This window comes from Urocitellus parryii, chromosome 9, assembly GCF_045843805.1.
Source record: "Urocitellus parryii isolate mUroPar1 chromosome 9, mUroPar1.hap1, whole genome shotgun sequence".
Taxonomy (NCBI): Eukaryota; Metazoa; Chordata; class Mammalia; order Rodentia; family Sciuridae; genus Urocitellus; species Urocitellus parryii.
Genome location: NC_135539.1, coordinates 144,702,616 through 144,728,637, shown reverse-complemented (window position 1 = coordinate 144,728,637; position 26,022 = coordinate 144,702,616). Strand labels below are relative to the sequence as shown.

The 26,022-nt window shown below is 61.1% G+C and overlaps 1 protein-coding gene across 1 annotated transcript in view; it reads right to left on the bottom strand.

Moving 5' to 3' along the window:
- The window catches only part of Fam78b (family with sequence similarity 78 member B), a 58,869-nt gene that overhangs the window by 17,391 nt on the left and 15,456 nt on the right, over positions 1-26,022 (bottom strand). The gene's annotated exons all lie outside the window — the stretch shown is intronic.

Below are 26,022 nucleotides of genomic sequence, written 5' to 3'. Positions count from 1 at the left end.
TCCCTGCGTGGCAGCAGTCGCAGCACCAGTTACGCAGGCCGTGGAGCGCAGAGTGGGGAGCCATCCCGCACCCCTCAAGCCCGGAGACCTCCACCCACGTTACGTGATGCCCCACAGAGGGAGGCGCGGCTTCCACCTTGTTCAGCTCATGACGGTGCCACCCTGCCAAGGTCCCTGTGGGAGGTGCACTCTGGATGGGCCGTGAGCTCCTCCCGGGCCTTGGAAGGGCAGGGCGATGCCCTGGCGATGCTGGCAGTGGCCCCGCGGGGTGAGTGGCCACCTGGTGTCGGCTGCTGGGTGCGATACCTGGTGTCAACTCGGCAGAGGCGCGACTGCGTCCTGGGCCCGCATGTTTCCAGCCTGAGGGTGCAACAGCCTAAGGGGCTGAGGTGACTTGTCCAGGGGACTGAGTCGCGGGTGGCTGAGCCGGCAGGTCTCTGCACACAGGACACTCCTGCTTCACTGTGAAGCGAGGGAGCTGAGTGGAGGCCCTCAGGACAGCCCACCCACCGGGGCCCAGGAGGCCCGTCCTGGCACATTTCTCCACTCCTGCAGGACCTGCCCACGCTGTGTGGGGAACACACTCAGGACAGGCACCCAGGTACCCTCCACGCAGCAGCCCCTCCTGCCATCCCAGCCCCCCCCCCCAGTGCGGGGGGCGAAGTGGTCAGCTGCAGGAAAACGTGGGTACCAGAGAACCAGCAGATGCCGAGACCGAGGGCAGAGTGCAGCCTAGACAGGGGGAGGTGGTGGCAGGTGGAGAGCTGGTGCACAGGGGCCAGGGCAGCTGTGGCACAGCAGAGGGAGGGTGCACACCAGGCACCTGGCTGTGACAGGCCTGTGCGGCCCAAAACAGGAGGGCCCGAGGCATTCCTCATAGCTGCCCAGGGCCTGGGCACAGGCTCGCTGGAGCCGCTGGGGAGGGGAGACTGGGACTGCAAGGAGCCGGCAGCCAGCACATTGCCAGGTACTGCCCTGGCAAGTGCCACTCCCCTGCCTCTGCCCTGGCCCTGAGAGACCACAGGGACCCAGACCTCCCAGGGTCCTCTCCCCAGCCAAGATCGGAAAAGATGCCTTAGACCACCACTCAGGGGCCACTGTGTGCCGTGTTCCTTCTGCCCCTCGGGGGTGCACAGCTTCTCTGCCAAGGGAGGGTCAGAGTCCTGACAGAACCCGGGGTGCAGGCCTCTCTGCGTGGCTCCATTCAGCATCTCCTAGCCCCAGCCTCCTCTGGCTCCTCTGGCCACCAGCAGTGCACCCTGTGGCATGGTCACTGCTTCCGTGGTGGGCAGGCAGGGTGCTGGAGTCCACTGCTGGGCTGCACTTGGGCAGCATCGCTTGAGAGAAAAGGTGTGAGTACGTCCCAGGTCCACTGCCTCGGCCACAGGGGAAGATGAAGGGCACCGTCCAGCAAGAGGAGGACTAGCGCGGCTCGTCTTGCCGCTCGACTTCAGAGACGCGCAGCTGTGCGGGGCGAGCAGCCCAAGCTGGGCCTCGCGGTACCCAGGGACAGCAGAGTCAGGCCAGAGACCGATCCCGGCTCTCTTCCTTCTGAAAGCAGCTCTTCATCTTCTCTGGATGCCGGGACTCCAGGCTGGTTCCCCCGGCAACCAGCTGGCTTCCGTGTCAGAGGTCAGGATGATGAGATGCAGGCGTGCAGGGAGGAAGGCCGGGCCAGGAGAGGAGGCCCAGGGCCTGGGAGAGCAGGGAGGACACCGAGCAGGACTTCTGGCTAGTCCAGGGCTGGCGCAGAAATCCCTACCTGCTCTGAGGCAAGAAACAGGCGTGAAGAGCTGAGGGACCAGGAATCAGACCCAGGAGGTGCTGGGCAGCTTAGAGAGGTTGTGCACTGACAGCTGTCTTCTCAGAAAAGACAGATGGACACACGGGGCTGTGGGCTGGCTGGCCGTGAGCAGGCTGAGCACTGCCCCACCCGCCAGTCCCCAACAGAGGCTCCCGGGCAGCAGTGGGGACCCCAGGACCAAGGGAGAGCTGAAATCCAAAGGTGCAGAGCTGCTGGGGATGGGAGCTGCTGGGAGGAGAGCAGCAGAGGCTCCCTGGACACTGGCAGCCGGAGTCTCCCAGAGACCAACAGGACGATGGCACGGAGGTCACTTCAAGCCAAAGACCTATGGTTGTGTTGCTTGGAGAGCGTCTGCGTGCAGCCTGGCCCTCCATCTGCAGCGTCTCTGCGTGGGGCTCCTGGGCTCTCCGGCAGCTCAGCGTGGGTGGGTGCTGCCTTTGACATTTCTGCCTTCAGCTTCCCGCGAGCAGGGTCGGGTGGTCTCTGGGTCCGCCACTGGTCCCCTCCACGTAGTTCCTGACCCCTCTCCTGAGTCCCAGAGGCCCCCTGGGAGGGCGTGCTTCCCTCACTGCGTGCCCTACAAATGGGTTCAGGGGTCAGGGATGCCTCAAGGGCTGCTGCTGAGCAAATGTAAGGACGCAGGAGTCACGGTGAGGGACCACGTGGACCACCACCTCGAGGCCACCCCGAGGCTCTGCGTGAGGACAGACTGACGGGCCTCTGTGGAAGGGACCTCTTCACACCCCAGACCCGGCCTTCCCTCTTCCCGGGGCCCGGCAGCCATGAGGCCCTGTCCAAGGCCCAGCACCTGCCACTTTCTGCACCAGGGAGAGCCCAATCAGTGAGTTAGTAACAGGAGCTGCCTCCACACTGAGGGTAGGGACAGGGCGGCAGGGTTACGCTGGGGACCTGGTTCTCGGCACTCAGCCAGCGGCCTCTGTCTGAGCTTGGCCCCAGGTTGAGAGGCCTGAGGTGCAGGATCTCATCAGGCATGGAAAGTCTGGAGTCTCAGCTGTGTGGAGCGGCCTGCCGGAGGCCGGAACAGCTGGTACAGCAGTGACACTGGCCTTCACGCGGGGCAGCTGCTGTGCCCGTGGTCTATTCTGGAGGCGTAATAAACCTCTTGCTCTATCTACAAGTAACTGGGCGTCACTTCTTTTTGGCTGCCTGACATGTTAGAAATGTCAAACTCCCAAGGTCAAAGAATGTGTCCTCTTAACAGAGAGCCATGGAGCGGTGATAGGACCGGAGGCCTTCTGCCCAGGGCTTGGCGGGCAGCACTGGACGACGTGGGCCACCAAAGCTCACAGCACCATGGCTGGCACACAGCACACACCTGTCCACCTCCAGGTAACAGCACAGCGAGCCCTGGGGCAGGGCTGCGCTGTCACCTGCGACTCTGGAGGCTTTATGACCGGCTGGCTCGACCCCCATCCAGGTCATGCGATTTTTCCTGAGAGAATACACCTCAGGTTCAGCAAGCTGGGTGATGCAGGCTCTCAGAGGCACCAGGAGACATTCTGATTCTGCAGCTCCGTCTGCAGAGGCGGCCGGGCTCTGCTGCCTGTCTAACTCTCGTACCTCCACGGCGCGCGGTTCTCGTTCAGCTTAGTCATCCCCTCTGTTAAAACAGATGTGCTACGGTTGGGGTTCCGGGCCATTGATCACCTTTCTATTATCACCGTGCTCACAACCCCGCTCCCTGGAGAGACAGACACCAAGCAGACGGAGGCTGAGGGAACACAAATCCGGAGCCGAGGCAGGGCCTGCTCTGGGCGCCGATCCCGCGGCGGTCTCAGCGTTCTAGGCAGGGGCTCAGGTCAATGGCCTGCACCGCGCAGGGGAGAAGGCCCAGAGCAAGGAGGCCCTTCCTAGGACCCGCCTCTCCTCTGCAGGCCCTCGCTGGGGGCGGCCTGGCCTCCTGGGGTGTGAACTCCTGGCTCATCCTCCCCCCAGCCGCCCCGTCCCCACCACCCGCGGGTGGCTCCCCCAGGCCGGCATTGTCCCTGCTCCTCAACCCGAGAGTGGAGGGGACACAGCAGCACGGCCCTGCACCACTGATCCCCCAGCGTGGCACGCCCCACCTGAGCTGAGCACTCACAGCCGCACACCTTACAGGTGCGTAAGCATCGTGTTTTACAGATACGGAGACGGAGGCCCGGAGAGGTCAGCGATTTATCAGTCGTATCACTGAGTCCAGAGCTGGACGACAGACCCAAGCCATTAGACCCCGATGACTGGATTCCCAGGAAATCCACTTGAAGTGCAGCATTAAATTGGCTAGAGGGATGAGAAATTTTTACAATTTTATTTCCTACTTTAAAAAATAAAATTTCAGAAACACAGTGAATTGGGTTGAGCTACACCCTGTCTGCGGGTCACTCAGCCTGAGGATGGTCTCAGCCCCCAGCCCTGCACAGCCTACCCTGATGGAGCCAGCTGTGGGATCTGGGGGACAGACCAGCAGGTGGCACCTCACCATGGTGTCTGGGCCAGGCCTGCTGTCCTGGGCGGGTCCCTGCATGGGCCCTGCCTCACGGCCTCCAAGGACCTGCTGGGAGTCAGTGCACTGTCGTGACAGGCGCGGTCTGCAGGGGTCAAGTGCTGGAGTCCCTTCACTGCTGCCTGCAGCTCTGTTGGGACCTCTGCCCAGCCCTGGGCTCCCCACGTGTGGAAGGGGCTCTCGGCTACTCCACAGGGCCACGAGGATGAGTGACCGCAGAAGCACACGTGGACGCCTCACCGATGCAGCCCTGAAGTACACGAGGGAATCTATTTTCTTCTGCGTCTGTGCCCTCCAGAGATACCTGAGTTTTCACATGTTCTAAATACATGATGCCCACGTCCCTGGGATGACATGTGGCAGCAGAAATCCAGGAGTCCTGCTGCCCGCAGCTGGCAGAAGGACTGCACAGTGCGGAGGCTCCTCCAAGGCACTGGCCCGCCTCCTGCCAGGGGCCTTCTGACACCCTCACCCAGCCCTGGACGGCAAGTGCACGGTCACTCCTGGCACAGAGCGCTGTGCACAGGCACCAGGAGGCGGGAGCTGCGAGAGGTGGCACAGCAGCAAAACCATAGGCCGTGGGTGGGGGCCGCAGGCTGGAGTAGGCCACAGAGGGTCCCACATGGGCCAGAGGGAGGCTGGCCTCCGAACCTCAGCCCTGACACGCCCACCACACCAGGGGCACAACCCACGGGCACCTGTGAGGCACCACCAGATTCTGGCACACCCACTTCCCACCGCTCAGCCAAGGCCCTCTGGTGTCGTGGGGTACGATGACAAGCACACTCTGTCACACAGGGAGCTCACATGTGGGTGTTACCTGAGGGGATGCTTGGACAACTCATGCAGAGCTCCTTAGAGGTCAGGAGATAGGGCGCCCCGCGGTCCACTTGTTAAGTGGCCAAGGTGGGCTGGAGGCCACTGGGGGTCTTTTTAATTTATTCATAAGATGGTTGGGATTTTTCAGAATTGACTTGGGTAGCTCTGACCACTTTTGAAAAAGACTGGCATCTAGAAAGTTCCGTGGGAACTCTGAACACTGCCCCCTCCCAGGAGGACAGGCGCAGGGCACAGTCAAGTCCTCTGCACTGACTTTCAAGGGGAAAAGAAATAGTGCACTTCAAGCAAGAACGCTGGGCGGCCGGGAAGGTTTCCAGGCAGGAGAGTTCCAGCAGACCGGAAGGCACGCGGCTGGCCGCATTGTGACAGCGGGGGAGGGGGGCAGAGGTGGCCTTGGCACCCTCCGTGCTGAGCTGGGTGACGCTCAGAGAGAGCTTGCTTAGCACATCCACGGCCCTGGGTTCCATCACCAGCACTGAGAAAAATTTCCACCTTCCTGTGCTGGTCACCTTGGAGGACACAACAAGAAATTGTGGACTGACCGGGAGGGCCTAACAAAGTGGCCCTCCAAAGATGACCAGGGGGCATCTAACAAGCTGTCCTTGTTAAAGAGATGACCAGGGGGGCCTAACAAGCTGGCCGTCTAAAAGAGATGATAGTACGTACAGCTTAGATTATTTTTTTTTCTAAAATCTCAGGAACCATGGTCACCACGGCCAACACCTTCCTTTCCCATCACAGGGGACGGAACCCAGGGCTTCTGTGGGCTGGGTGGCCGAGCGCTAGCGTCTCTGCCGAGCTGGACGACATGTAACTCAGGTTCCCCAGGAGCTGCAGCCTCCCGGGGACGGTCCAGTCCGTAGGACAAGCTCCCTCAGGATCGTCACTGTGCACACAGAGGCAGTGACTGTGAAATCGTGGGGCAGGTGAGGGACGAGAGGAGGGTCACAGGACGGCTTCTCCAGGTGGCAAGGCACAGGCTGCTCACTTGCTTGGCTTATCGAGTGCCGGGGGCTGTTCGACTTGGGTCACATGGACGGTCCCCTGCCCAGGAGCCGGGCTCCTGGTGGGGAGCAGACAGACCCACAGCAGCACGGGAGGGGTGCTTTCTAAGACAGAGAAGGGGCACACTGTCACTTCCAGCCGAGTCAGGTGGGCTGAGGGAGAGCACCAGGCGGGCGTCTGGGGTCAGTGCCCTGCAGGTGTCCAAGACAGCAAGGACCAGGACCGAGGTGGGACGCGTCGTGCTTCTGCGTCTGCGTGGAGAAGATGGGCGGAGGTGAGGGAAGGAGGCGTGGGCACAGCACTGGCGCAGACGCCACCACCCGGGAGCCTCGTTGAAAGGCCTTGAGCCTTGTCCTAGTGTCTGGGGCATGCAGAACCTTCACGGCCTCTGCCGACCTGCAGCGTGTGGTCTAGCAGGGGAGGGGAGTCCAGGGCCCCGGGGCAAGGGTGGGCACCTGTTGTGCAGCCCCCTGGAGGCCCGCTGTGCCCTGCACCAGCTCCTGGGACCTTCCTGAGTCTCCACTCCCTTCTGCAGGCCCGAGGCACAAAGGCTCTGAAGACGCGAAGCCCGGGAGAGGCGCTGCCTTCTCCCTCACCCGTGACCTCTGGGCTGGCACACAGGTGGGACACGGGCTCCGGGCACCTCTGTCCTCCCAGCAGAGCAGGTCACTCAGTCTGTGAAGGTCCCAGCCCAGGTTGGCCTGGGGCCTGTTACCTCGCACAGTGGCCATGCGAGGGGCTCAGGGGGGCCGCGGGAGGCACACCCTTGTGCCAGAGGGGCAGCACCCGTTGCTTCTGGGCTCCGGTCTCCTCCGACGGAACTGGAGATGGGACCCTGGCGCTGCTCCCAGGGGCCCTGCACTGCTGTCCGCTGCAGGGGGGACAGCACTCCTGTCCTAACCTAACGGGGGATGCCACTCCTCAGGACCCGCGTGGCCCGTTCAGGGATGCATTTACCCGCAGCAGCAGGAGGTCCTCACCACGGGGAGTCTGCCCTCTGTGTAAAGAAGCAAGTGTCCAGCAGCACAGTGGCCAGGTCACAGTTGAGACCCACGGCCCCCACAATGGAGGCAGAATGACACAGGCCCACATCCCCCACAGTCCCTCAGGAGAGGAGTGACGGGGCCTCCAGGTAGACCCCAGCTGGCCAGGCCCTGCAGGTAGAAGGTGAGTGGTCTGGGGAAGATGGCTCTGAACACCTGAGGTCACCGTGTACCCTGGGTCAGGGCCAGGGTGGCAGGGCTTTAGGGTGTCTGAGAAGAGCGGACGGAGGCTGGGTCCAGTGGGACTGACCGAGTTCCAGGAGCGGCTGGCTGGACGCCTGGCCGCGTGCACAGCTCTGCTCTCCCAGCGGCTGGGCGAGGGCGCGCCAAGGGCAGAGGAGCCAGGCTGGACCAGGAGGGAGGCCGGCGGCGGTGCCTGAGGCCTCACAGCTCCCGGGGGGAAGCAGCCACAGGACCAGGGGGTCCCGGGGCAGCTCTGTCCTGGAGCTCGGAGACAAGGCAGGGTGTGGGCAGGGGCCCTCTGCTGGGAGGACGTGTGCAGAGAGCCGGGGCCAGGAGCTGCTGAGGGGCTCCCTGCAGGGAGGCAGTGGGACTCGCGTCCCCAGGCCTTCGCGCTCTTGGGGTCCCATGTGCTGAGGATTTTTAAAAAGTGGAACCAAAGTAGCTTCTGCGGTGCAGCTGGAGCAAATCACACAGCGAATGCGAGAGCCCCCTCACGCTCTCCTAGGCGCTGTGCCCTGAGGACGAGGCACATACACGTAGCACCCACAGGTCAGAGAGGTCTAGTAACTGCTCCTAAGGCACACAGCAAGTCACTGGTGGAGCAGGGTTCCAGCATGCTGTGCCATCTTGGAGGTCCCACGCCTTGGGTCCCCCAGGGCTGCTGGCTGACTGCCTCGTCACTCATCTGGGCACCCGGCAGCTGCAGGGCCAGGCGTGGAGACCCCGTGCCTTCTGTGTGCGGCATATCAGCTGGAGGAGGGTCTGTTGAAGCAGGAGATCATCTGCAGAGCAGAGGCCGGGGAGTGGACAGGTGCACCCCCGTGGGCCAGGACGACAGAGAGCAGCTGCTGCCCCTAGAGGCCTGGCCACATCTGCAGACACCCTGCCTCCACCCTGCTTCCAGGCCCCCTCTCTCCACGTGGCAGAGTGCAGAGGGAGGAAGCGAGGACACAAGGTGACAGTGTGGTCCCTCCTGGGTGGCAGGGCTCCCAGTGCCCCGGGAAGCCACTCACCCCAGGGGGCCGCTCAGGGGAACTTTCTTTTGTGGCCGTGCTGGGCATCCAACTCTGGCCTCCCACGTGCCGGGCAGGCCTAGTCCCCCACAAGATCATGGCCCCAGGCCCACCCTGGGGTTCCCAGGTCTGGGCAGGAACAAGAAAGCCCTGGGCCAGCACCGGGGCTCACGCCGGTCATCCCAGCAGCGCAGGACGATGGAGAGTCAGAGCCAGCCTCAGCCACTTAGCGAGGTCCTGAGCAACTCAGAAAGACTCTGTCTCCAGATAAAATATTAAAAAAATAATAATGAAAGGGCTGGGGATGTGGCTCAGTGGTTAGGCACCCGGGACTTAGTCTCTGGTTAAAAAAAGGCTGCCATGACTAGAGATTTGAAAGTCGAGCTACCCTGCGATTGTCAAACGGGACGTGACGTCCTCCTGCCTTGACAGCACTTCTCATCCGGAAGGCCACCGTCCCATTCAGAATCCTGCGACTACGGAGCTCCGTGCTGGGCTCAGGTCAGAGCGGCCATAACACAGGGTGTGCATGCCGTAAGGTCCAGGGGGAGAAGGCTCAGAAAAGGACAGGTGGACACGAAGGGCCCATGCTTATGGTGGGATATCGGTGTCCACTGTCCACACCTTCAGTCACTCTGGGGCCTCTGAGGTTCAGAAGGTGGTGGAGTCCACCCAGAAGGCAGCCCAGAGAGAGGGCCATGTGGGTGCCAGATGCTCAGAGCAGCCTGGGCAGGGGAGTCCAGGGTCCTGGCTACCACTGAGGAGTGGCCTGGCAGGAGGGACACGCGCATGTCTTCCTGGCCCTTCAGAGCCCACACTGTGGAGAGGGTCACAGGAGAGGCCCGCGCAGGGCCTCTAAAGCATGGGACCTAGACAGGGTCGGAGAATGGCACTGAGGTTGTGGATACCACGGGGCCAGGACCCTCCAATGCCCACTCAGCGCCATGTGCTAATGCTCAGTGGTCCTGAGCAGCCTCTGCCTGTCGCTTACTGAGTTCCCAGGTCACCCTACCAGGCAGGTCCTGCTACTGCCTCACCCTACAGGCTGGGACCCGGGGGTGAGCTGTGGCCCCAGGTCCTAGAGGGCGGCGTCTGGCTGCAGGCCTTGCTCCTACTGACCACACCACACTCCCACCAGGCCCACTCCAGAGGCCTAGGGCTTACATGGCAGCCGCAGCGAGCTCAGCCCTGCAGATAACCCCAGCCAGGCTCTGCTGAGTGCCTACTGTATACTCATGGCCGGCCTTCCCGAATGTTTCAACCACCTTCCTGTCACAGACTCCTTTTGCCGGACTGTGGACTGATTCTCAGGTCTTCGGGGTGGATTTGCTGAAGCCCCGTTTTGGAAAGTGGGAAGTCGGTCAGGAGTGGCCCCAGCCAGGACAAGGAGGGATCCCCCGGAGGCGGGGGGTGAGAGTCGCCTGCAGACGGTGGCCGATGCCATAGCTGACCAGTGGGGAAGGCCCTGCCCAGGGCACAGACCTGCCTGATGCCACAGAGGAGCAGCGTGCCCAGCAGCCAGTGGTGGAAGCTGCCCTGGAGTCAGGGAGGGGACTGGCCGAAGAGAAGAGATGAGGGTGCCCGCCTCAGTCCTGCAGGTGCACCCACCGCCCCGCCAGGGGGCAGGCCCAGCAAGGCACAGGGGTGGCACACACCCGGTGGCCCTGGGAAGCCACTCACCCCAGAGGTCCACAGGCTCCAAGCAGCCCACTCACAAATGGCAAGACCAGAGTGGAGGTGTGAGAGGCAGAGCCCCAGCGCTCCCCCATGGCCCCAGCCTCCACGCGGTGTCAGGGGTGTCCCCTTGCCTCTGAGTTGTGCTGTCTGTGAGATGGGGTGGAAGCAGTCACCCGACAGGATCCTGTGACAGTCAGATGTGACCAGGTGTGCAAGGCCTCTGCGTACCAATGTCTGACAGAGTCCCTTCCCCTTCCCAGGCCACGGCCAGCCTGGGCTCCTCCCTCGGGGGCTCCGTCCTCAGGACCCTGGAGTGAGCAGGCTGTCAGGGCCGTCTGGTGCGGGGGAAAGCAGGTTGGGCTGAGCACTGAGGGACGCAGGCAGCAGAGGGGCTACACGGGACCAGGACCACTCTAAGGAAGGCCGGGACTGAACACGTCTAAAAGGAAGCCTCGGTGGCAGGCAGCAGGCTTTGACTGCCGGGGGACAGACGTTGCTGGCTGCCTCTGCCGGCTGCCGGCTTCGGGGCTCGACCTCCGAGTCCAGCCAGGATGGCCCCCACAGACCCCCGCGGCCGGCCGGGGCCTGGTGCGGCCGGCTCCACGGCTCGGCCACCATTCCCCAGCAGCTCTCCTCCTCCACGTCAGTCACCTCCTGGACAATGGGGTGGCTCCTGATTCGCACCCCCAACCCCAGCCTCCCTCTAATCCACCCTCCCCGGAGCCGTCAGGCTGACATCTCTGAAACGCACAACCGGCCGATTTAACACCCTTCCACAGCCCGACGCCCAGAGGAGGAAACCAAGCTCCGAGTCTGCGGGTCAGGCTTCCCCCGGGCACATGTCGACGCCCTGAAGAAACTCGGGTTTTCAGGAAAGGGTCTGTGGGCAGGACCCCAGGCTTGTCTCAGTCGGGGGAGAACCACGGGGCCGTCCTGGGAGGGAAGGTCACGGGCAGTTCCCAGGACTTCTGCAGTGGCCAGGTGCTGTGGTCCGTAATGGGCCACAAGACCCCGTGTGAGTCGATGCAGGAACCCACAGAGATGACGTCAGATGACGAGGCTGTCACCGGACGGGGGTTGGCCCACTGGGTGTTAACACGAGGGTGCGGCTGGAGCAGGTGGTCCCGGGGCCGTGCCTCCGGGTTCACGCTTTGCTCCTGAGGAGTGGTGCTCGGTGTCCTGAGCCGCTCTGCTCTGCCCTGAGGCTCTGCCCACCTCCAGCCCTGAGCCCTGGGGTCGGCCAGCCCCACACTGAACCTCTCAAACTGTGAGCCAAAATAAACTTTTCCTCCTGTGAGCTGTTTTTGCCTGGTATTTTGGTTACAGTGATGCAAAAGTTGACTAAATCACTGGGGGGCTTCTCTGTGGGGTGAGGAGGAGGCCCCCTGTGGCACAGAACTGCCCGTGTGCCCCCTGTCACAGGGGCAGCTGGACCTGCCCCAGCTCCAGCAGAAGTCCAGGGGGCACTGGGACTGGCCAGCCTGGGCCAGATGCCCTTCCCTCTGCACTGTGGTCCACGGGAGCCGGAGGGTTGAACCTAGTACAGACTGGGGAGGGGAGGGCCTGGGAAAGGAGTCAAGGGTGGTGCTGAGCGACGGAGCCAAAGCCCGGTGTGTCCCTGAAGCTGCACTGCCCAGGCTGGACGAGGCCTCTCTCTGGGCCCTGAGCAGGCCTGTGCCTGTACCGTGGTTAGCACAGCACTAAGCCACAGCGGAGACCGGCAGATCAACAAACACGCAGCACTCGTGTACGCCAGCCTGTGTGGGCACCCGGCACGCAAATTCACGCGCTCCTGACACGGCAGAGACTGCCACCAGCCCCTGTTGGGAAGTGAGCACACAGGCTGGGCGGTTCCCGCGACCTGCCTGAGCCCAGAGCACCAACAGGGAGCAGAGCCACCTCCAAACCCCAGCAACACGGCGAGGTCTGCTCTCCAGAACGGACCCCGTGCAGCCTCGGTCCACCCCGCTGGGCTGAGAGTCCTCAAGGGCAGGGCCCGAGTGAGTCCCCCGCCCAGGCTGGCTGGCAGAAGTGAGCACAGTTCTCCAGGCAGCAGGAGGAGGTGGGAGAAAAGACCCCGGGCCCCTGGGTTTTAGAGGCTGTGCGAGGAATGTGGGCAGAGAAGTCCAGCCCCAGACTGGCCGTCTTGGCAGACCTGGTGCAGGGGACCCGGCCAGCACTCGGCACCCACCGGGTCGCCACAGTGACATCTCCAACCCGGCCGTGCGTCACATTCCACCTCGTCTCCACCTCGTCTCCACCTCGCGACTTGCCTGCAGCGGGAGAAGGGGCCCCACACTGTTCTCTCCAGGTGTAACTCGCTGGGGCCAGGCTGGGGAGCACAGGGTGGGTGACTTTCACACGAGCCGAGGTGTCCCCCAAGCCAGCCTCACTTCCGACAGGCAGGCTGGCCTCCGGCTCACGGCCTTTCCCTCGGTGAGCTTTCAGATGATGACTCAGTTTATCCAGTTACCCGGTCAGGCTGACCCCACACCTGCCCCTGTGGAAGTTTCCAGCAAGACCTCTGCTGGTCCAGGCTGGTCAAAGTGCCTCGCCACGGGATGTGACCGAGGCGTCCCTGGGAAGGTGCACCCTGTGCTCGGGCACAACGCGGTCCTGCACAGCGGGGTCAGGCGAGTCTTGCCGTCTGGGCGTGTGAGAAGTGGCAGGAAGCCCAGCCAGTCCAGTGCCCGGGTGGTGCTGGGGCTCCCGCCCGTCCATCACGCAGACCCAGGGCACCCCACGTGTTGCCGGGCCACCAGGGAAAGAGACGTGGGACGTGGGGCACACACAGCTCTGACCTCAGGTAAACCCCAACTCCGCTCTTCCCCTGATGAAAAGACGCAGCTCACCGGGACTGTGGCCCAGGGGCGTGTCAACAGGCCCTAAAAAGGACAAATGGGACGTGAAGCCCCTCTCTGGGGGAAATAAGGCCGTGAGCGACACGTGTGTGCCTTCCAGGCAGGGACGAGGACCTGCCCTTCCCCGTGGTCAGGGTCCTGACTGCGGGCCCCTCTTCCTGTGCCTGGCTCTGCTGACGGAAAGCCTGCCTCCCGCACCGCCTGGCCCTCATCCTGAGCCCACCTGGCTCTGTCCCCCCACGTCACACACCCCGCCCACGCCCCTGGAACAGCTTGACCTTGCGCTCCACGGCTCAGAAGCCATCCAGGGCTCTCCTGCTGAGCCAAGGACAGTGTGCAAAGTGGCGTCCAGCGCCTTCGCCAACCACAGGTCTCCCTCCTGCGGGCTCCCCACCGGCTCCCCTCAGGCCAGGTGGCCGCCTCGCTACTGAAGTCCTGCTCAGTCTCAGGCCGGTCCCAGACATCACCTCCTCCACGAAGCCCTCCTGTCGGCGCCCTGAGCCGCTCTTTGTGGCCTCTCCTCTGAGCTCAGCCACCCCTCCCGGGGAGTCCCCGTCCAGGATGGACATGCTGCTCCCCTCTGAGACCTCCTTGGCAGAGAGTGGCAGCTGACTTGAGCTCTCCAGGTGAAGCCAGGCTTACCAAGTGACCTGCTAGCCCACAGGGGCGTGGGGTGAGGACGCTGGTCTTACTGCCCCTACGCGCACTCGACCCAGACACAACCCGCGTGCTGGAGAAGGGGAAGCCACGCTGCCCACAGTCATCATGGCCCCCAAGGAGCCCCCGATGCAGCCCACTGGCGCAATTCTACCCCCAGGGGACGCCTGGCCACGTCTGGAGACGCTTTTGGTAGCCACAGCTGGGAGGCACTACCTGCATCTGGGGGTCGACCAGGGGTGTGGCTGCCTCTTGGACACAGCACAGGACAGCTCATGACCAAGAACTCACCCAGGCCCAAAGCCAAGGTGCTGCCGTCGAAACCCTAACCACCAACAGTGAGTTCGCCTCCCGAGGGAGCCGGGGAACCGGCACACAGACACGTTAACGTCTTTCCCAGAGGACAGCTAGCCAGCACAGGGGTCGGCCTGAGCCCCAGTTCCCCGATTCCCCGCCCAGCGCTCTGCTCCTGGGAGGTACAGGCTGTTCATGACCTGGCCTGTCCAGGGGATCGCTGGCCTGGGAGAGGCCCAGATGCTCTGAGATCTAGATCTCCCTAGAGGCTGCACCCCAGTGCTCTGTCGGCTTCAGGGTGACGCCCAAGGGCTGAGCTTTGCACGCTGCGGGCCCTGACCCAGGGTTAACCTTAGGGCTAACCTTAGGGTTAGTGTCACACTTGCCAACCATGTCCCTTAGAGGAACTTCTTAACAAAGGAACCTGCAATTGGCGTACTCCACCAGCAGGTGACAGCCTAACAAACCAAGCTGCAGTGGGGACGGGCCTCACATTCTACAACGTTGACCATTTCAAAGACTCACGGAAATACGTGGCATTTAAACACAGCGACCTGCAAAACCCAGAAACCCAGAGGTAAGATGTGACCTGATTGCTGGAGGCTAGAGGTGAATCCCAGCCCTGTCCAATGCTGCTTCATCAGAACGGGTCCTGGCCCAGCTGTGGGCAGCAGGTGCGCCCTCCAGCTGCTTCCTCTGGCCATGCTGGCCCTGGTGGTCTCTGCCACCCAGGAGCCGGGCAGGGTGCTTCGCTCCAGCTGGCCTCATCCTCCCGGCTTCCACCTCCACCTCCACTTCACCAGCAGGTGACCCAGCCGTGTCGGAGCCTGACACCCACAGCTCTGTGTCCCCAGGTGAGCAGAAAGGAGTCCCCTCCCCTCCCCACAGGGTCACTCTCTCCTGCCCCCAGGGGATGGTCTATCCCTCTGGGAAACCCACAAGCCAGACCAGGACTGTCCCACCCCAGGGGCCCTGGATGGTGATGGAGTCACAGACTTCCATCACCTGCAGGACCGTGAAGGGCATTCGGTCCAAGCCCTCTCTGCAGTAAGAGCGGCCAGGCAGGAGAGGCGGGTGTGCCTGGACGGGGCGCAGCACTGGCCGGGCAGCTGGAGAGTGGGGGGTGGGTGGGAGCCCTACAGCTTTTCCAAACCATTTCACAGTCCTGAAGGAGCACCCCCTTGAGAAATCAGAACACTAGAAACTGAAATACACACCACCCCAACAAAACAGGAACAGAGACTGGCTGAGGACAGCGGAGCCGACCATCTCGGCAGGTCGGGTCACAGTCCCCTCACGTCTGTGCTGGGGGTCACGAGGGGACCCGCCGGAGGTCCTACTTTAGAAACTTGGGACACATCCCTGTGCCCCTTCGTCACCAGGACTACCGGCCACCGTGGTTTGCTCTGAATTCGTCCCTGGAGTCTATTTATACCTCTGGCCCTAGTTCCTGGGGTAATGGTCTCGCCCGTTTACTACCCGCCGTGTACAGCGATACCTCCTTTTATCTGGCCCAAAACTATCGAGCTCTGGGGCTCTGCTCAGCAGGGCGGGATGAGAGCCATTAACGTCTCTCACCTGAGGAAGTATTTTTAAAGAAGCTAATTAAGTCCACAATGAAAACAGGTGTGACACCAGGCAGACCCATTAATTAGGCCAATTTTGGGATTCCGACCAGTTTCCTGAAAAAGCCTCGTCCATTGCCGAGGCCCCACTCTCCCCTGGGCCTCCGGCTACTTCAGTAGGAGTTCTCTGAGGACAGCTGGCTGGTCGTGGGTCATAGCCGACCCAGAAGACAAATCAAAAAGGTAGGACCGAGGGGCAGGAGCACGTGGAATACAGCTGCACCGTCAGCGGCGACACCGTGAAAATACATCCTCTTGTTTCCAAAGTCAACGCCGACGGCCATTCCTCTTTGGATGAGGGAGACGCTGCGGGCCAGCAGACTCTAGTGCCTGTGGACAGAGGGGACAGCAGGTGCCACAGCCTGAAGGAGATGCCCCTGCGACCCCGGGCCCTTGGTCAGGATTCCCCAGGAAAGCTGTGTGGCCCGGTGCGCCTCCTTAGCAGGGAACCCGCCCGCCACCTGACGAGGCACCCAGCTGCAGAGGTGCTGGGGAAGGGTCCTCCCTACAGACGCAACAGGACACACTGCCACTCTCAAGCCCCCGAGCCACTAGGGAGGAAAGGGCTCCCGGAGAGCCCAGCCAGAGAGAGGTCCAAATGGGAGAGTTTCCACCAGGCCCCAGCCAGCTCAGGCCCAGGACGGCCACCCCACACCGGGCTGTGAAGGGGACTGCGCTATCATGGAGACGTGGCCTGTTTTCCAAAGTCGTTTCTCGATGTATTGAGAAGAGACCTGGTTTCCCCAGGGCTTAGGAAACCCGCAGGGGTCCTGCCTCCTCAGGACAGCGGAAGGAATGTGGAGCCCTGGCCAGTGACCCCCTGAGAGGCCTCGCTGAAGGGACCTGCCCCCCAGCCCTGCAGGTGTGCTGAGCACACGACTCGGCCAACCTGGCCGGTGACCTGCTGTCTCCAGGACCAGCTGGGGGTTAGCGCAGGACACAGAGGACGGAGTGGAAGGGGCTGCGAGAATCTGAGGCGTGGAGCCTGTCGGGGGCTGGGGAAGAGCTCATCCGCTAGGCCTGCCTTTGCAGCGGTTCCTCCTGAGGGGCGCAGGTGACACACCAACCCTGGGGCTGGCACAGGATGCACCAATCCCACAGAGCCGGGAAGCAGGCGGGAGGCTGGCCTCCAGCTGCGTCGGGCCCCAGAGCGCTTCAGTGACACAGTAACAGGACAGCCCACTTCCGACGCCTGGCCCCGACCTCAGCCACTGCCACCGTCCCTGGTGGCCCTCACTCCCAGTGTCGTGAACGGGGACTGCTCCCTCTTCACAGCAGCATGGCGTCCTGGATAAGAAATGGCACAGCGTGAAGAAGCCACTGAGCAGACGAGCAGGTACCGGGACCCCTCCGCCAAGGGGAAGACGGGCTCACGGAAGGCAGTTAGGTGGCCTCTGCTGCGAGGTGTGACAGCGAGCTCCATGGCCTGCTCCTCCCGGGGAGGACAGAGGACCCAGCTGCCTGCAGGGGCTCGTGGTCCTGAGCCCTGGTGGAGGGCCCACGCGAGGTCTCTGAGAGGGTGCCGGCCTTATCTGCCAACGTCCGCGACCACCTCCACTTGAACACTGGACACCAGCTGGGAACGAGGAGACAGGCCCAGGAGGCTCGTGGGCAGGCCGGGGCAGCTGCGCACCAGCAAGACCGACTCGCTGGCCGGGTTGCTGTGGCTCTCCCTTGAGCCCCGCGCACATCTGGCGGAGCAGGCTGCAGCTGGCAGAGCCAGACCAGCGACCTCCAGAGGTGCGCCTGCTGCAGACACGTCAGCCAGGCCTGCTGCAGGGACGCGGGCCACCGGCGTGGCCTTCCGGGGGAGAGTTGACGAGCTCGTGAGGGTCCTGGGCCCGTGGCTCTCCTGGAAGTCCAGGGGCTCCGCTCTGGGGTAGAGGCCAAGGGGGCAGGTTCCTGGGTGTGAGGCCAGGAGGCAGGCCGCTCCCACCTTTCCAGGGTCCCATGGAGGTGGCATGGGCGATGGCCTCGTGGGATGCGGGGAGGGTGGAGGCGTGTGCCGCAGATCTCTCCAGAGACTGCCCAAAGTCAGCAGGAAGCAGCCGGGTGCTCCTGGTACCTCAGGCAGGGTCAGACGAGCCCTTCCGGCTCTGGCCTGCATGGCCGGGGCAGCAGCATTGCTCTGCGCCTTGCCAGCCTTCCAGGGCACAGCAGATCCACTCCTTCCCACAGCCCCCGCCCCATGCCAGCCTGTGGCCCCCAGTGCTGCCACCGTCCTGAGAAGGGAGGCGACTCGCTGAGTAGCACCATGGCCACCAGCACCCTGGATGGCCGCCTGGGAGGACCAGGACCAGACAGGGAGTGTGAACACGTAAATCGCACTCGGAACTGTCAGGGCTGCAGAGCGCGGCCCTGCATCAGGAGGCCAGGCAGCGGCCTCCCGGGGCTTCGGGCCTGCGGGAAGCAACAGGAACCCAGTAAACCTGAAGCTTGGCTTCTTGACGGAGCTGGAGGTGCGGGCGAGGGGCCAGGGACCACTCTGCAGGAGGCCTCTGTCTTTGCTGGCTGCTGACACCAGGTGTGTGGCCATGGCGTGCCTCCGTTTCCCTGTTGCAAGTGTTGGGACAAGTGGCGGACTACCGGGAGACCGTGAAGTTGCTGTGCTTCTCCATGAAGCTGCTCAATGATAAAACACAGCCAAGAAGCCCTCTGGGGGCATGACTTGTGTCCACCCTAACCACGTGTCTCTGTCAGGGACAGGAGCCCCCGAGGTCCCCTGAGAGTCTGCCCACTCTTAGAGCAACCCTGCAGGCCACTATTGTCACTATGTCCCCATTTCTCAGGTGGAGAAACTGGAGTTCAGAGAAGGCCAGCAACTGGCTCTGAGTTCATGCCCCAGACTGCCTGAGCCTGAGCCTGCTCTCCAGCCACCAAAGCCTGTCACCAAGAGACTGACTTAGAGGAGCATGAAGTGCCACAAAATGGGTGCTCTTCCAGTGAGCGGGCAGGACACTCCAGAGGCCCTGCCCAGCTGAACCTGAGGAGGAAGGCAGGGGTGGGCGAGCACGGAGACCTGGGCTCTGCCCTGGTGACCTCCAGTGGGGACACAGGCCAGCCAGCCACATGGCGGCAGTGAGACGATGGCAGTGGACAGGTGCCCACGATGCACACACACCGGGAGACTGGGACGTGAGCGTTTCCGGGTTCTACTCCAGTTGTCAAGGTCTCCCCACCACACACCCCAGCAGCGTCCTCAGGGTGAGAGCGGAGCCTGGGGGCGGAGCGTTCACCTGCCACCAGCTGCCCTCGTGCCCCTGCCGCTGGTGCCCACTGCACCCACCCCAGCCCTGGCTCCACCCACTGGCCACAGTCCTGTGCCCGCTGCCGCTGCACACCCCACCTGCTGGGTGGCCCACGGCTCTGCCTGTGCTACCTTCAGGGAAGCTCGGACACCCGCACGGCAAGCCCCCGCCTGTTTGTAACTAGAGGAAAGAGCAGGTGGGGAGCGTCTCCGTGTTCAAATGCCTCGGCACGGAGCAGCCCTTATGGTAATGGCTGTGGTGTGCGACAGACTGACTGCGTCCCCCCATCCTGTGTCGGATGAATCCAACTGGTGTTAAGTACTCTCTCAGTTCATGGGGTTTCTGATGCCGCCCTTCTTCCCGACCTCCAGTCCTCCTTGTCTGCTCCTCCCTGCAGGTCTACCCACCTCCCTCCGTCCACTGACCACTTCTCCTTTCTCTCTGCCCCTGTTCCAGTGCAACTTGGCATTAAGCCCCTCCCCTGGTGCTCACTCTGCAGCCTGCTCCACGTGGCTCACGGACTTGTGCCCTGGTGAGCAGGTCTGTGGAGAGCCTCGGCCCTGTCTGCTTTCAGATCACCATGATGCTGGTGGTCACTTTCTTCTCTTCAAGCAGCTCTGAGCTTAGCACCCTGAATCTGCTGATGGCATGTTCACTGTGTCACGGAGAGACAGTTCCAGCCAGGACTCGCCACAAGCAGAGGTCCCGCATAAAAGAGTAGAGAAATCCATCTCAACAACCAGGCAAAACCTTCGACCCCCTAAAGCAGAATCCACAGGTGTGGATGTGCACGGAGCCACAGACCAGGAGTTCAAGAAGTTGGTGGCTAGAATCACATGAACTGAGAGACATCTCAGGATGAACAAAGAGAGGAAGTACTGAGTGAGAGCGCTGCGATAGACAGACCCCGAAGAAGGAACCAGATGGAATCCTGCAGACGGAGGCTCAACGTTTAAATGAAGAATTCAACTGAAAGTATCATCAACAGACTGGATCACATAGAAGTCAGATTTCCAGGCCTCAAAGACAGGGCACTCACTCATAAGGAAAAGAAGAGGAGACTCTGATCACCATATTCACGAAATCTGGGACAACACCAGGGGAAAGAACGCCAGAATCATTGGGATCGGAGAGATACAAGCCAAGGGCACAGATGATCTTTTAAATGAGATAATACTTAAAAGTTCCCAAACCCTGAGAATGAGGTGGACACAGAAGGCATTTAGAACCCCAAATAGGCAAGACCAGGAAGAACCTCTCTGTGACACACTGTAATTAAAACGACCAACATGGAGAACAAAAAGCCTTAACAGGAAAATGTCAGTCCACATTTAGAGGTGACCAGTGAGAAGGACTTCGGATTCCTGAGAAGGAACTCTAAAAGCTAGACCCCACCAGGTGACACGTGGACGACCCGGGAACGCGGTCAGCGTCCCACGGAGTCGGGGCTGCGGCCTTGGAGGCAGGGCACCAGGGAGGCTCCCTGGGGACACACAAGTGTCTTCCAGCAGAAGGGAGGTGACATGGGCTGCGGCACAGGGGTGAGCAAGGGCCAGGGGCGTCGTGGCTAGGGACTTCCTGTCACAGGGTGTGGCTCTGGTGTGGCACCGGGGGACAAGACGGCAAGACGGGTTAGAGGTGGCCCTGGTTTCCTGCCAGGCTGGGTCGGAGGCTGGGGTTACCTGTCAGGAGTGTGAATGTCCTCTTTAAGGAAGGAGGACTTCGGGAGGCTTTTGGTGGGGTGCGTACGTGTGTCCCTCAGAATCAGGTTTACATTCTGAGACGCCCGCTGTGCTGTGGCGCCGAGGCCAGGTGGTGCAGGGCAGGAGTGGGCTCGGGAGGCAGGGAGGCCAGGGAGGAGGCTGCAGCAGGAAGGCCAGTAAGAAGGGATGGCAAGGCTTCACCAAGGAGGTGGACACAGCGCAGAGGACAGGTCTGGGAGGTCAGGAGGTCAAGACAGAACGCTCGTCCATGAGAACGTCCCCTCCAGCCCTGAACCCCACGGCAGGCCCTGGGCTGGGCTCGGTGGGCGCAGCCTCTCCACGGTCCTCACCCACACCCTGGGGACACAGGATGGGAGGCAACGGGCACCCCAGGGGCTGATGATGGTCAGGCACAACCCGAGACCCCACTTCACCAGGAATACCAACGGAAGAGCCACGAGCCAGCCACGCGGCTGGGAATGGCACCGGAGATCCTGGCCCAAGTCCAGGGGCCAGGGACCAGGGCTCTACGGGGGAAGGGCCTGGCGCATGCCCACTCTTATGATGTGGGACCCAGACCCCCAACCGCCTGACCACGTGTGTGTGTGTGTGTGTGTGTAGTGTGTGTGTGTGGAGGGAGTGTGTGTGTAGGTGTGTGTGTGTGGAGGGAGTGTGTGTGTAGGTGTGTGTGTGTGGAGGGAGTGTGTGTGTAGGTGTGTGTGTGGAGGGAGTGTGTGTGTAGGTGTGTGTGTGTGGAGGGAGTGTGTGTGTAGGTGTGTGTGTGTGTGGAGGGAGTGTGTGCATGTGGAGTGTGTGTGTGTGTGTGAAGGGAGTGTGTGGGTGTGTGTGAGTAGGTGTGTGGAGTGTGTGTGTGGGTGTGTAGGGAGTGTGTGTGCAGTGTGTGTGTGTGGAGGGAGTGTGTGTATAGGTGTGTGCATGTGGAGTGTGTGTGTGTGTGTAGGGAGTGTGTGTGTGAGTAGGTGTGTGGAGTGTGGGTGTGTAGGGAGTGTGTGTGTAGTGTGTGTGTGTGGAGGGAGTGTGTGTGTGGAGTGTGTGCATGTGGAGTGTGTGTGTGAGTGTGGAGGGAGTGTGTGGGTGTGTGTGAGTAGGTGTGTGGAGTGTGCATGTGAGTATAGTGTGTGTAGGGAGTGTGTGTAGGTGTGTGTGTGTGTGGAGTGTGTGTGCATGTGTGTGTGTAGGTGTGTATGTGGAGTGTGAGTGTGTGAGGTGTATGGGTAGTGCGTTATGTGTGTGAGTGTGTGTGTGGAGGGAGTGTGTGTGTGTGGAGTGTGTGCATGTGGAGGGAGTGTGTAGGTGTGTGTGTGGAGGGAGTGTGTGTGTAGTGTGTGTGTATGAGTGTATATGTGTGGAGGGAGTGTGTGTGAGGTGTGTGTGAGTGTGAGGTGTATGCGTAGTGTGTTAGTGTGTGTGTGAGGTGTATGCGTAGTGTGTTAGTGTGTGTGAGTGTGAGGTGTATGCGTAGTGTGTTTGTGTGTGTGTGAGGTGTATGCGTAGTGTGTTAGTGTGTGTGTGAGTGTGAGGTGTATGCGTAGTGTGTTAGTGTGTGTGTGTGAGGTGTATGCGTAGTGTGTTAGTGTGTGAGTGTGAGGTGTATGTGTAGTGTGTTTGTGTGTGTGAGTGTGAGGTGTATGCGTAGTGTGTTAGTGTGTGTGTGAGTGTGAGGTGTATGCGTAGTGTGTTAGTGTGTGTGAGTGTGAGGTGGATGTGTAGTGTGTTAGTGTGTGTGAGTGTGAGGTGGATGTGTAGTGTGTTAGTGTGTGTGAGTGTGAGGTGGATGTGTAGTGTGTTAGTGTGTGTGTGTGAGTGTGAGGTGGATGTGTAGTGTGTTAGTGTGTGTGTGTGAGGTGTATGTGTAGTGTGTTAGTGTGTGAGTGTGAGGTGGATGTGTAGTGTGTTAGTGTGTTAGTGTGTGTGTGTGAGGTATATGTGTAGTGTGTTAGTGTGTGTGAGGTGTGTGTGAGTGTGTGTGTGTGAGGTGGATGCGTAGTGTGTTAGTGTGTGTGTGAGTGTGAGGTGGATGCGTAGTGTGTTAGTGTGTGTGTGAGTGTGAGGTGGATGTGTAGTGTGTTAGTGTGTGTGTGTGAGGTGTATGTGTAGTGTGTTAGTGTGTGTGTGTGAGTGTGAGGTGGATGTGTAGTGTGTTAGTGTGTGTGTGTGAGGTGTATGTGTAGTGTGTTAGTGTGTGTGAGGTGTGTGTGAGTGTGTGTGTGTGAGTGTGAGGTGGATGTGTAGTGTGTTAGTGTGTGTGTGTGAGTGTGAGGTGGATGTGTAGTGTGTTAGTGTGTGAGTGTGTGTGTGTGAGGTGTATGTGTAGTGTGTTAGTGTGTGTGTGTGAGGTGTATGTGTAGTGTGTGAGTGTGTGTGTGTGTGAGGTGGATGTGTAGTGTGTTAGTGTGTGTGAGGTGTGTGTTAGTGTGTGTGAGTGTGAGGTGGATGCGTAGTGTGTGTGTGAGTGTGAGGTGGATGTGTAGTGTGTTTGTGTGAGTGTGAGGTGGATGTGTAGTGTGTTAGTGTGTGTGAGGTGTGTGTGAGTGTGTGTGTGTGAGTGTGAGGTGGATGCGTAGTGTGTTAGTGTGTGTGTGAGTGTGAGGTGGATGCGTAGTGTGTTAGTGTGTGTGTGAGTGTGAGGTGGATGTGTAGTGTGTTAGTGTGTGTGTGTGAGTGTGAGGTGGATGTGTAGTGTGTTAGTGTGTGAGTGTGTGTGTGTGAGGTGTATGTGTAGTGTGTTAGTGTGTGTGTGTGAGGTGTATGTGTAGTGTGTGAGTGTGTGTGTGTGAGGTGTATGTGTAGTGTGTGAGTGTGTGTGAGGTGTGTGTTAGTGTGTGTGAGTGTGAGGTGGATGCGTAGTGTGTGTGTGAGGTGGATGTGTAGTGTGTTAGTGTGTGTGAGTGTGAGGTGGATGCGTAGTGTGTTAGTGTGTGTGTGTGAGTGTGAGGTGGATGTGTAGTGTGTTAGTGTGTTAGTGTGTGTGAGTGTGAGGTGTATGTGTAGTGTGTTAGTGTGTGTGTGTGAGTGTGAGGTGGATGTGTAGTGTGTTAGTGTGTGTGTGTGTGAGGTGTATGTGTAGTGTGTTAGTGTGTGTGAGGTGTGTGTGAGTGTGTGTGTGTGAGTGTGAGGTGGATGCGTAGTGTGTTAGTGTGTGTGTGAGTGTGAGGTGGATGTGTAGTGTGTTAGTGTGTGTGTGTGAGTGTGAGGTGGATGTGTAGTGTGTTAGTGTGTGAGTGTGTGTGTGAGGTGTATGTGTAGTGTGTTAGTGTGTGTGTGTGAGGTGTATGTGTAATGTGTGAGTGTGTGTGAGTGTGAGGTGGATGTGTAGTGTGTTAGTGTGTGTGAGTGTGAGGTGGATGCGTAGTGTGTGTGTGAGTGTGAGGTGGATGTGTAGTGTGTTAGTGTGTGTGAGTGTGAGGTGGATGTGTAGTGTGTTAGTGTGTTAGTGTGTGTCCTCAGGGGCACCTCGTCTCTGCCCTGGCTCTCGGGGGCGAGGCTGGCAGCAGGTCAGGTTGGGTCCCACACTCCTGGGGGTGCTCTTGACGTGCGGTCCCGGGGACGGGTCAACAGATGGCAGTGAAGCCAGGATGGCAAGAACCCCAAGGGCGTCGCGCCAGGGGGCGCAGGAACTGGAGCCGCCTTTTAAAGGATCCACGGTCTCCTGACGGAGGAGCCCAGTTCTAAGCCGTCTCCCTCCAAAGGCGCTGGAGGGGGAGGGGGAGGGGGAGGCCGGCGGTCCTCCCCTGGCAGAGGGGTCCTCCCCTGGCAGAGGGGTCCTCCCCTGGCAGAGGGGCCACAGAGTACTGGGTGGGCGGAGGGGCCGCGCCCCACTCATCTTCACCTCTTCAACTGCGGGTCCCGAGGGACCGGAGTGGTGGCTGCTGATCTCTCAAGTGCAGCCATTTTCCTCAGTACCGAGGTGGGAACTGACTTTCTTCAGGGCAAAACCTCAGCTGCAGGCTTGGGCAGGGGCCAGGGGGTCAGGTCCGGGGGAGGGAGGGCCTGAGGGCCACGGGCACCGAGCCCCGTCCTGAGGCCTCCCTGAAAACCTGTCCTTGAGGGGAGGAGGGTGGGGCTGCGGGCCGTACCACCACCTTCGGGGTCTCATGTGAAGACGCTGCGGCTCCCAGGGACGACGGGGTGGGCTGTGGGGTGGGAGAAGCACCTCAAACTGGGCCGCGGGCACTGCCGTCGCCACGGGCCCCCTCTGACGCACGCCGTCCCTGCCCCCGTCCCCCCTCCTCCATCAAAGCGCTCCCATCAAGTTCCCCTCCAAGTCGCAGGTGCCCAGACACCGGCCAAGGTGAGACTTTACAGAACGTGCTCTCGCCTGCCTCCTGTCCACGGGAACCAGCCTGCCCAAGTCTCTCGGGCACCCTGGCCAGGGCCTCCTGCAGGCTGGTGCCCTGCGGCCAGTGCTTCCCGGGACTCTCCACGGGAAGGGAGGTGTCTCCATAGGCAGGGAGCAGAGAGGGGCCCACAGGGCACGGATGTTCTCCTGCCTCTGGGCTGCCTGGAGGAGGGGAAGGGATGAGTCACCTGTGGCTCCTTTACGACTCTGAGACCACAGGGCATTATCTCAGCAGAAGCAGCGGTCTCGGGTCTGAGCATTATCAAAGGTAAGCACAAGCAGACGGTGGTTCTTGGCACCGAATGGCCCCTCCAGGCAGGCTGGCCACATGAAAGGAGACTGAACACTCTTTCTTGGTTGGCTGCACAGTCCTCGTGCTCAGATCTAGAGCCCGGAGGCTCGTGGCACGCAGAGTGGACAAGCAGTGGACAGCAGTGGACATGCCTAACAGATCACGTTGTGACAGACCGTTTCTCCATGGACAGGGGAGAGATGACGACGTCCTCCCTTCCTCCCACAGTGGCTTTTGAGGAGCAGGGCGCTGTGAAGGAATGTGCCCCCCACGACCCTCCTGCTGCAGGAAGACAGGCCACCCGCGGGGTCCCCAGCGAGGCTCGCCAGGCCTGGGCGCCCTGAGTGCCCTTCAGGGCTACGCTGGGCCACTAGCTCCGTGGTCGGACGACAGTCACGCCCCCCGAGCTTTGCAAAGGCCAACTTCTACTCCTCATCCAGAGTCTTACGGGACTTGGGACCGCGAAGAGCCGTTCGTGCGTGTGTAGGACCCTGGGAGTCACCGTCTTCTGCCTCTGAATGAATCCTGCTGGTTTTCATTGTCTTCGGTGCCCAGAGCAGGGCGGAGGTAAAGGCCAAGCCAAGCTATGTTTGTTAAAATAGTGAATAAAGAGCTGCTGGCCAGCTCAGGACAATGGTGCCGCCCTCTGGGAAGGAGCCAGGAGATTCTGCCGCCCGCACTGGGCTGCAGGCGCCAGGGTCAGAGCGCTACTACACCAAGGGCAAAGAGGAAAGTAAGCGCGCGGACCCGGAGCTGCCCATTATGGGGCCAGATGGCCCAGAAAAGGGGGGTTGGGAGGACACGATGGGTCAGGGTGCCACTCAGCTGATGTTCATATTCAGAACCCCAAAGGCCAGTAGAGTGGACAGCTCGTGGATAGTGAGTCTTAGGGGACCTCAGTCAGCCTGGTGGCC